A 10260-nucleotide genomic window follows, 5' to 3' on the forward strand; every position below is an offset into this window, starting at 1 on the left:
CAGCGAGTGGAGGGGGCGGGGCGGGGAGCGGAGGGGCGGGGCGGAGCCGGGTGTGGGCGGGGCCTGGAGGCGGGGCTGCCAGGCCGGGCCAAGGAAGGGGGGATGTCCCGCAGGCGGGGTTGGGGGAGGGCGTCCAGTGGGCGGGCAGGGGACCCCGGGTCCGCTAGGAGGGACAGAGGGGGCCGGGCGTCCGGAGTCCAGACGATCACCCCTCCTCCCGCGCGAAGCACGCGGGTTCCTGGCCCGGGAATCGCAGCGGGAAGGCGGACCCCAGACCCAAGCCGCACCCTCCGCACGGTCCTTTGGAGGAAAGGGACTCGGTGGAACAGTTACGCGGAGCATTCCATACTGGGATGCCCTGGGGGCTCCCCCCTCTCCCCACTCAGGACACGGATGCCTGTGCCAGGAACTGGAGCCAGTCTGCAGCGTTCGAGAAAGGGCCCCCTCTCCTCCCTTTCCTTCTCCTCCCCGCAACCCCATGCCCCTCACCCCGCTCTGGGACCCGGTCTTAGGACTTCGAGGCACAGCCGGTCGCTCTGTGCTGGAAACTTGGGGACGCTAGCCAAGCAAAGCCTACTTTGTCTTTTTCCTGTCCAGCTTACTCTGTCTTCCAGCTTCTCAGTTTGTTCCCCGGGACACCTTAATGCACCAGTCGCAATGACCAAGAGGATCATTCAGTTTGGGGACCCTCTTCTTCACCCCCAGTAGAACTCCCCGCTTTCACGGTTGTCTCAGGTGCCCCGTGCTTTCTTAGCACTCACTGTCGCTTTTCCCATCTTGAGCTGTTCTGGTCTTGGCTTAGCTCGCACCCTTCTGCGCAGGCCTACAGGTGAACGGCTCTAGAACATGGGGGGCGCTGCCTGCTCCAGAAGCTCTCTAAGGCATTTTGCCCCCCAAAATTCCGGATCCCTGCAAGACTCTATCTACCACTCAATGACTGGTCCAGCCCACTTTAGCCGCACTTTAGAGCCTGGCACTCTGTTCAGGTAGAATCCTCCCCCGCCCTTGGAAGAGTTTGTGCTCATACCCCTGTGGGAGTTGCTGGTGTTCTTCCCAGAACATCCACTCCCGCAGCCAGATCCTGCTTGTCTTCATTGAAAAATGGAGTTTGCAGTGCTGCATTTCTACTATAAAAGGATGTATGTATTCCTGAGAAATCACACTGTAGAGTGAGCAAGATTTGTGTGGAAAACAGGAATAAATGACTCAAACCATTAACATTGTAACCAGAGCGCTAACATAAACAGCAACCATCCCCAAAAACATACTAGTAGAGCTTATGAGCCATGTTAAATTCCTCATAAATATTACAGTAAATATAAATATAGGGCTTTACCTTTATATAAAAAAAATGAAGGTTAGCTGTTTAAGAGTGTAAGGAGAGTTTTTTGAAGCCACTGAGTTGAGAAGATAAACACAAAGTAAGTAAAAGGAGGACCCTCTGTTCTGGCCCCTCATCCATAACAACCACCACCCCAAGTTAGAGCTCTCCACTGAGGTCTAACAGAGAAAGTAGGGAGCTGGGCCCCAAGTTCAGCCCCTCATGTTCTGCGCAACTTGACACATTCTGTAGTGCTCCACAGCAGCTGTGACTCCTCCTGGATGCAAAATATTGCAGTTCTGGGAACACTTGAGTAAGAACTGACACGACTACTCCCATTTTATTAGTATCCTTTCCTTCTTGTTAGTCACATGAGATCTTTTGTGTCATGCACACTCTCATTACAGAAATACCTTTGCAGATTGCACTGGGATCCATGTGTCTGTTGTGCACTTAAGTACAGCAGGTGTCAGGGGCTGCATGTACACTTGGGGAGCCTCAGCAAGCAGAAAGAACACAAAAAGTCTGGTCTCATGCCTTTGGGTACCTGAACATAGCATCGTTGGATGCTCTGTAATATTTAGTGGTACTATACATTTCATATGTATATGGCTTAAATTGATGCCTATGTAATCTCTTTAAAGGCTGGAATTGAGCTTTGTGTCTTTGTAGCTCTAATGATGTCTGGCCAAGTAAATATCTACTGGGACATGTAAATTAAGATGTTTACATCCATTTACTCCTTTGTGTTGCTAAATCACAAGAGAGTTACCTAGAAAATTTACTTGAAAACCTGCATTTTTCTCAGAATCATTGCAACTACTTAGACTAAAAGCTAAAATTAAAGGAAATAATCCCAGATTTGGATCTGAAGGACAGAATAGGAAGCAGGACAGTAGAGATGAGAAAGAAAAGACAAGAAAAGGAGAGAAGCTAAAACATGCAGTTCAAGAAGACGGTACCTACTAAGTTCTTTGGGTTAGTAGAGTAGAAAAAGGTAACAGAAGGAATTTTGGGATATTGTGACTGCTGCTTTGATCATAATCTTCAACCAGCTTTTCAAAATACTGTGAGACATAAGTGAGGAGGAAATTAAAGAGTATTTGCAAAGTTTGGTCAAGTGACAAGGAGGCCATGGAAGAAAATGATTGTGAGCCACTTGGATAGGTCATAAATGACAACGGAGCCTGGCTAAAATGTGTGCCTCTGAACTGACACGCCTGTGTGCTTTGCTGTGCTCTCTGAACATCTGAACTTGCACCCAGCCCATGAACAGACATTTTCACATACAAGCTCTTTGTGTTCTAGTATTTCTAGTGTGAATCAGCTTGGCGTTGAAATAAAACATGCATTTATAACAGAAAAGCAGTTGATACGTTTTTATGATTGTCAGATCCTGAATATTGATTACTTTTAAATTGCCTACCCATCTTTATAAAAACCCTCCCCTACACACACACACACACACACACACACACACACACACACACACTTCGAGCAATTTACATTTCCTAAAACTGTGCATGATCCAAAGAATTTCAGTGTTAAACACAGACCTGAAAATCAATGCCCTTTGAAGATCACATTTAAAAAAATAGATGATTTAAGTCTGGCGTCTCTTCAAAGAAACTGGCAGAATTGCAATTTACCAACAGGGTCTGTGAAAAGTCACCAACTTAAAAATGATCATTCTGATTCTCTTGTTCTATACATGTAATTATACAAATAAGCCATCTGAAATTCTAAAATTGTCATTTTCTTCTACAAATAAGGATGGAGAAAAAGCAATTTCAAGCAGAAAGACTTAAAAAGTTCTACTGAATGAAATCAGTATACTCTAACCTCTGAGACACAGGTCACTTTTGGAGGAGTCACAAAAATAGTGTGGACAAAGTTACCTGAGAATATAAATGCATCATATCTGAATTTCTGCTTCCAAGGGGAAGGTTTTAACTCAAGGATAAGAAGTAAAAACTGTAAATAAAGAGAAATTTCTGCATTGTTTTTTCTGAAACCCCATTACCATGGCATTTGGTTGTCTGTTGAATGAAGTTAACAAAAACATCTCCAAATGAGAACAGGTATCTCAAGTGTAAATTGGCATGTGAGGTACTCCCACACAACAGCTCAGGGAGGACAATAGTAATAAGTCAAATGGGAAGGGTCATGAGCATCTCCAAAGGAAAATGTCAATCTGTAGAAGACTCTTTTCTGTCCTGGTCCACATTTCTGCCCAGCTAAAGGAAAACACAGCCTTGAAAATACTCACTGTGGCTAGGTCATAAAATAAAGAAATGCACAGAACTTGGGGCGTTTGTTCTCTTCCTGTAAAAACTAGAGAGTGTTCCTGCCACAGTCTACCTCCAGGCCTTCCTTTTTTAACACCTGAATCAGTAGTATTAATTTGCCCAATGACTCTTCCTAAAAACAAAAAAGTCTGGTTCCTACCTCTAATTCCCAAACTAGACTTCATGTGACTAGCAAAACTCAACCTATGAAGGGGCTCTGTTCATTTCCTCTTATTATGTCACCACTACTATATACAGATCCCTAGGCCCTCATCCAATTGACCTTGTCCTTGACATGAAGTGGAAATTTCCATAGGGTGAGAATTTTTTATTGCAATATTACTTTATAAATTCATGTAAATTCTCACACCCATACCTGCTTAATAAGGTAACATGTTAATTTAATTAACCAAATCTTTATTGAAGCTGAATCTTTACCTGTTGACATTTTCTGGGAGTACAAACTTTTCTCAGAAGAGGTACAACATACAAAGAAATCTGGAGGATTCACTATCATATAGTATTCATAAAAGTATTAGTCCAGAAAAAGCAAGCTTTGGCCCTTTATAACACCAATGCCATGCATCTGTGACTGTGCTTTCAAGAACATTACCTTTGCTATTATAAATTATGTGCTGTGGGCCAGCCAAATAGCTCAGTGGATTAAAGACCCTGCAAGCAGGCACGAGTGGCCAGGGGTTCAATCCCCAGGCCTACTGTGCTGGCCCCACCCCTGGAGCATGTTGAGATGGCAATTGAGACTGGGTGTGGTGGCTCACATCTGTAATCCCAGCTCTTGGGAGGCTGTAAACAGGCAGATTACTATGAGTCTGATCTAGTAGTGAGACCCTGGACACCCTGTGGACCCTTCCCTAAAATACAGAGGAAAAAAAGAATAAGTAAATTATGTGTTGCTTTCAAAAGCTCTAAGAGGGAATGTTTCATTCTTACTCTTACTAGCACCTACATGAAATTTGGGAAATACTAAGCATGACTCAATAGGGGTGCTAAAATGAGAAAATGACTACTATTTTTTTACATTGATAAGAGGATGATTAACTTTAATCTGGCACAAAATAAGCACTTCATATCCAATCTGAAAATCTTGCCTGTAAAGAACTTTTTTCTTATAATCTCTTTTCCAGAAAACAAGAAACATCCAAATGCATTGCATGGTTTAGATGTGATTTAAGTGTTTTTCTCAGAGGCTCATGTGTTGTAAGCACAGTACCCAGTGAGGTGATGAGGGGAGAGGATAGAACACTTAAGAGGTAAGGCCTAATAGGAAGTAATTATGTCATTGGAGAGGCTGGCCTCAGAGTTATTTCAGTTCTCCTGGGAGCCTAGTTAGTTCTGAAGAGAGGGTTGTTATAACAATACACATGAATGTCTTTCCCCACACTGGCCAAGTTTTTGTCGTACCATATGAGCGTTCCTTCTCACACACACTCCCTCTACCATGCCATCTGCCAGGCCATTCCATCAAGAGCTGGGTGGGTGTCCGGGGAGACAGCTCAGTAGAATAAGGGCTTGCCTGGCAAGTGCAGGGTCCTGAGTTCAATCCCTGGGACAAAAAAAAAAAAAAAAAAAAGAGCTGGGTGGAAGTCATACCATGCTCTTGAACTTCCAAAGTCATGAGATTGACTTTTTTTTTTTTTTTTTAGGAAGTACCTCACCCCAATTATTTTGTTTTGGCAACAGAAAATGAACTAAAACATCTATAAAACTAGCACTTGCTGGTTTTGGTACATATTTCATTTAGTGCTGGAGTTAGAAGGTACATTATTTTCTAACAATAAGTAAAATATTGAGTATCTCTGATTACTGCATGGATGCATTCTGCCTATGTCCAAGTGAACCTGAAGTCTTTTTTCTTATTTGAAAATACAAAAAGCAAGAGATCTTTGATCTTCTTTCCCGGGTTCTGTTTTACAACAGGCAAGTATTAAATTTAGGTCCAAGCTTACCAAGGCAAAATTGACAAGCAATTAATAATATAGTTCTCATTGTCTGGTAATAAATTTATAGTTGTTCTTTGACTCAGTCACTTTTTCCTGGCATTAACTTCTAAGAAGAATTGAATTATGAAACTATTTGCACATGTGACAGTGGACAACCTCAACACACAGGTACAGAATTTTTCCTTGGGCAAAGGTATAGACACCCACAGAAACAGTGAGAATGGAAACTAGCCAAGGATGACAGAAGACTCAAGTCACACTGCATTATCTAAACTTCTACCCCAGTTCTGGGTCCCAGGAGATACTCTTTGTGCCCTTCATTAAATAATAATAATAATAATAATAATAATAATAATAATAATAATAAAGGAGCTTTGTTTTGCACAAATTATGCAAAACTAATTCTATTTCTTCACTGACTTCAAAATCTTTCTCATTTAAATCTTCTACTACTTCATATGGAACTCATTCAACAAGTACAGCCTATTTTCATTTCAGAAAACCGGGGAAGGTTTCAGATAAAAACAAAAATTAAGGAGGTCAATACACACAGCTGAGATTAGTTCTAGCTTTTCTTTCAGCAGAATGATATCCCTATGCTAATTACACAAAATAATGTCCAATCACTTATGAGGTTATATAAAAAAGAATAACATAAGCTATAACGTTAAGACAAACTAGGCTGGGGAGATAGCTTGGTGTTCTAAGTATCTGTTTGGTAAGTGCAAGGACCTGAGTTTGAACCCTAGTATGGCAGCTGGGATGCTGAGACAGGAGGATCACTATGAGTCTGAACTGCATAGCAAGACCCTGTACCAAATAAATGAATAAATGATTTTTTTTAATGTGTGTGTGTGTGTGTGTGTGTGTGTGTGTGTGTGGCCAGCTCAGCCCACCAGGGGGCGGGGCTGGCTGGCATGTGGAGCTGGGGGATCGAACCGTGGTCCCTGTGCTTTGCTAAGCTTGTTCTAAGTAGGTGCTTTAGACCACTGAGCCATCTCACCAGCCCCTGAATAAATGATTTTTAAAAAATCAAAACAAACTATGAAACTAATGATGAAAGTATACCATTCAGAAAGTAAAATTGGTTATGTTATTGAAGTATTTTCTTTAGATATTTTGGTGAAATTTTGCTTTTAAACAACCAACCCAAAATAGTTACAAATGCTTCTTTAATTTTCTAGAGAGTCATGAAAAGAATGTTTGTATTTATGAATTCAAGTCTCTCTACTGCACTCAGATATGTTTTATAAATGTTTGGGTTCCTAGATATATGAAAAGAAAGTATCTTTGGTAGGAAATGGTCATGGGTGTTAGAATCTTAGGAAATGTATGTAAATCTTACTTCCTTCATCAATAACTAAATGATTTCATGTAGGTTATTTAATATTTCCAAACATTTGTTTCCTTAGCTTTAAATGAGAATATTACCTTTTTCATGGAGGTACTCTATTATGTTATTATCATTACAGTGTAAGCAAAGTATCTTCTACAGAGCCTAACACTAGTAGACATGCTTGGAGCTGAGGGGATAGCTCAGTAGTAGAGTTCTTGTCTAACATGTGTAAAGCCCTGAATTCACTTCTCAGCACCACACACAGCCCTTCACACATATAAGACATGTTTGTTCTTTCTCCTTGACAACTATACTGTTGTGAAAAGAATATTCTCCTGTTTTAAGAAGATCATCTTCCCAATTTGCCATTTGTTTTAGCCTTCATATTCTGCTTTTAAAATTGAAATGAGCTGGCTGAGGTGGCACATGCCTGTAATTCCAACACTTAAGAGGCTGAGGCAGGAAGATCACCTTGAGTTTAAGGTCAGCCTGGGCTACAGAGTGAGATCAACTACACAGCAAGACCCTATAACAATGATAATCAGAAAGTACCAAGACAACAGGATAAATATGTTTGAAGTGACAGGAACTAAAGTCAATGTGTCTTTTACTATAATAATTTTTTAAATGTAAACACTGACTATATTTTTAATCATATCTCAAACTATATTACTCATAAATTTCTTACCTACCCAGAAATTTATCTTCAAAAAAAGAAAACTTGTCAACACAAAATCTGTACACTAATGTTTACGGCAGCACCATTCATAGTAGTCCCAAAGTAGAAACAACCCAAATGTTCAACTGTTAAATGAAAAAAAAAAATCAAATAAATGAACAAAATATCACAATAGAATGCGACTCACATACAAAGGAATGGAGTTCTGAAGCATACTGCAACATGATTGAGCTTTGAAAACATTATTGCAATTGAAAGAAACCAGACATAAAAGAGAATATTTAGTAAGATTTCATTCATATAAAATATCCAGAATAGGCAAATCTACAAAGATGGCAAATACATTAGAGGTTGCCTACATCTGGGGAGGAACCTCAAGGGTATGGACAACGGGAAACGATTGCTAATGGTAGAGGTATCTTTGTGAAGGATGATAAAAATATTCTACAATTAGAGTGTGGTGATGGTCGGACATCTCTATGAATATGTTAAAAAACAACCCTGAACTATGTACATCAAATGGGTGAATTTTATGTACTTGGTACAGGGTCTCACTCTGCAGGTCAGAGGTGGGGCTGGCACAGCATGCAGTGCCAGGAAGTGGGCGAATTTTATGGAGTATGAAGTATAGCTAAATTTTTTAAAGAAAGAAATTAAGAAAAATAAGAGAAAAGAACAAGTTTGGTAAGCATTTGGTAGTCACTTACTGTGTGTGAAGGTGAATAAGCAGAGCCTCCACTCTCAAAATCTAGGCTGTGGATGTGGCTCATTGAAGGTTAAGGTGCATTTTAATTGACTTATGTAAGCAACTGTAATACATAACATTCACTTCATACACTGTTGAGCACTGTGCTCACTGGGAATCAAACTGCAGCTTCAAATCCAAACTGACGTTTGGATGTAAATTGATAATAAAGTTGTCATAAGAGATAAATAATTAGGAATGTTGATCCAATGGCAACATGTAAACCATGAAAACCTGTAGCTACCAAAAATGTGGAGCCATAAATTCCACCTGAGATGGTAAATGACACTACAAAATAGCCTAAGACCTGAAGAAATGTGAAGTTGCCTCCTAACAAAATGGTAATTTATGAGTGATTGAATTATTTTTTTTTAGACTTTCTTCTATCAAGCTCTGATGGAATCAAGTAACTGGGACACCCGAGGCCAATAATACAGATGTATTTAGAAGAGGGACTTCTAATGGGTTGAGAGAGTTGATTCCTGTAGGTGGTCAGCAGCTGCCTATTCTATGTTTGGTACTAAACTCGAGTGGTAGGTGGCTTAGAGAAAGCTTTAAAAAATACTTCTGAAATAATAACTAGAAGTATTCCATAATGAAGCCCTTTTGGTACAATTATTGTGTGGTGGCTTTGATAAGTACCTTCTTGGGCAACATCACATCATCACTGGTATATAGTAAGAAAGTTGGTAATTATGCTCAGAGTTAGGAGAATTTTGGAGTTAAGATGAAATCATATTACGAAACCTGATGTAAGTAAGACAGCAGATAATGCTCTGTGAGTGGCCAAGGGCTTAGATAAACTATGTGATAGGCATGTGTTTGGTGATGAGTAAATGTCATGCAAGTAAAGACTGACTAGGAGGATGAAAATATAAGCTTGAATTAGTGCAACAGCAAATTCAAGGATTGTTAGTAATAATAAAATAATTAATGTTGTTAGGTCTGATAGGACTGATAGAGATTAGGACTGAGGTAGCCCCTCCAATTAAATGTATAAGTAAATGGCCAGCAGTAATATTAGCAGTGAGTCATACTGCCAAAGCCATAGGTTGAATAAATAAATTGAATGTTTTCAAGAACTACGAGTATCAGGATGAGTGGAATTGGTGTGCCGTGTGGGAGAAAGTGCGCCAAGGATGTTTTAGCTTTATGGCGGAAGACTAAAATTACTGCTCCAGCTCAAAGAGAGATAGCTATTCCTAAATTTATGGACAGTTGTGTTGTTGGGGGTAAAGGAGTAATGAGGTAACCCTAAAAGTTTAGTCGATCTAATAAATAGAATTAGTGAAATTAGTTTTAGAGATCCAGCTTATCCTTTGTGCTATGAATTATTATTATTTGTTTAAGTATTAATCATTTTTTGGAAAGCAATTATAGGTTAGGTTTTTTTCTTTTTTCTTTTTGAGACAGGATATCACTATGTAGTTTAGGCTGGCCTTGAGCTCACTGTGTACTCCAGACTTATCTCACACTCATAACGATCCTCTTGCCTCAGCCTCCCAAGTGCTAGGATTACAGATGTGCACCATGACACCTGGCTATTAAATAGTTATTAATCATTTAACTGTTGGAAATAGGATGTTGGGAAATAAAATAACAAGTGTTACAATAGGTAAGCCTCCCAGCCCCTTGGGCCGCCCCCCACCACTCCGCAGTGCCTCCCCCACCCCGCCCGCCAAGTAGGATTTTCTGCCTAGTTCCGGGAGCCCCCGGACCCAGTCCTAGCCCAGGTTCCGTGAGTGTGCGGAGAGCTTCCTGCTACCCTGCGCCGGCGGGACCAGTCCCAGCCCAGGCACAGAGTGGGCCGGACCCTCTCCCAGCCCCTTGGGCCGCCCCCCACCACTCCACAGTGCCTCCCCCACCCCGCCTGCTGAATAGGATTTTCTGCCGAGTTCTGGGAGCCCCCAGACCCAGTCCTAGCCCAGGT

The sequence above is a fragment of the Octodon degus genome, unplaced genomic scaffold (assembly GCF_000260255.1).
Source record: "Octodon degus isolate 3935 unplaced genomic scaffold, OctDeg1.0 scaffold00238, whole genome shotgun sequence".
Classification (NCBI taxonomy): domain Eukaryota; kingdom Metazoa; phylum Chordata; class Mammalia; order Rodentia; family Octodontidae; genus Octodon; species Octodon degus.